The following is a 1,740-nucleotide window of genomic DNA, read 5'->3' as shown; positions in this document are numbered from 1 at the left end:
AGAATCATAGAATCATAGAATCATGGACAAGGACTGAAACCCTGGTGTGTAACCTGGTGAAAAAAGGAGGGCATAATGCAAGTACAGGAATAAATTCTCCCACACCCCACGTCAGATACAGCAGCTTTGGTGGCTAAATGAGGGCTGTGGATTTGGCAGGAGCACTGCAGCTCCTGAAGCTGCCTCTGATGCCTGTAGAGGGGCCTTAGCTCAAGTGCCTCCTACACACGCAATCACCATTTGTGCCCACACACAAGCAAAGCAAGGTTTATAAGCGAGGACATGTCTTTTATCAGAGCAGCTAGGTTAGCTGAAAAAAGATGACAAGTTTTCAGTGATTTGAAGAAAGCTTTGTGTGCCTGAATGCCCGCCTCTCTCCTCCCAGCAGTACTACAGCTGATAGACCAACCGCTCCAATACAGGGTATTGCACCTCTCCCTGTGAACTGCACGCATGACAGCAACAGCATTAACACTAGTCCAACATATATACCTTCATCATCTTCAAAGAAACTAACATTTTCCCAATTCGGTTTCTGGACAATATTATTATTATGAAGCAGCACAAGTACTTCACTAAAATGCACTGAGTTCAGAACTATATTTCTTAAGATAATCATATATAAAAAGTCTAGCATGCTGCAGAATGAAAACTGCTCTGTGATGAAAAATCACTTCTTCATGGAGGGGATGAATGAGTGAAACACAGAGCCAAAAAGCCCATATATGTTTTTAATGCAACCCATGCGAGGCTAAATATGTCTTCAGGTCCTCATCCTTGCTTTCCACTGTTTGAGATGGTGACGGGTGTCACAGGTGCCCATCAGCAGCTTAACATCCATCTTTTTAAAAGAGCTGTAGGCTTCAGCGGTGTGAAAATCACCCACCTACCCCCTGACAGTAGTCTGGAGTGCTTAAAGGGCCTTGCATGGTACCTTGTATGTGTCATACACAATCACAGTTAATTTATCGGAATTTTACAAGTGATACAACCTATTCTGTCCCACAAAAACCATAGCCCTTTAGAAACAACAAGTTAAAGCTAAAAGCGGGGAGGGGGGGGGGATGACCCAAAAACCAGAACAAAGATGGGAAAGATACTTAAAGGTGCAATAAAGCAGGTTTTCTAGACTTCAAATTATGTTCCTAGTTTCTTTGTGTAACTTGTATGTACATCCTTTACCATGTTTGAACCTTTCTCAGTAGAATAGTAGCTTTGAATTTCCTGGGTATAAAACTTCTTGTGGGGACTTCTACAATAAACCTGTAACATATCTCTCCTACTTAATCATATTTACCCTCGGCCCAAACTCTATTTTGGCACAGTTTTCAAGATCAAGGCTTGGTTATGATTAAAAAATTTCCAAGTGCTAATCTCCTCCCTACAAGTAAAATGTGGATATAATTAATATTGTTTTGTTTACTTCGAGTTTGTTTTCTTTGCCAAACAAGAGTTTCTGTTTGTTTGTTTTAAATCTCTTTTTTTAATTGTTTTTGGCACTTGGATCAAAAAAAAAGTATTTTAATTAATATTTTTCTTCTTGTTAATCTGAAAAAAACCACTGGTATTTTCTAAATAGCAAAACCCTATTTGACTTCACTTTAAAAAGATATGTCACTAGGAATATTGTTCTCAACTTGCCTGCAGCTGAGGCTTTGGACGCCCATGCTCTGCAGCACTGATACTTCTGGGGAAAAAGCAAAGTGGGATCAGGCTGGAAAGAGGGGACTTCCCCACAAC

The sequence above is a fragment of the Pygoscelis adeliae genome, unplaced genomic scaffold, assembly GCF_000699105.1.
Source record: "Pygoscelis adeliae isolate BGI_AS28 unplaced genomic scaffold, ASM69910v1 Scaffold111, whole genome shotgun sequence".
Lineage (NCBI taxonomy): Eukaryota > Metazoa > Chordata > Aves > Sphenisciformes > Spheniscidae > Pygoscelis > Pygoscelis adeliae.
This window is presented reverse-complemented; position numbering follows the sequence as displayed.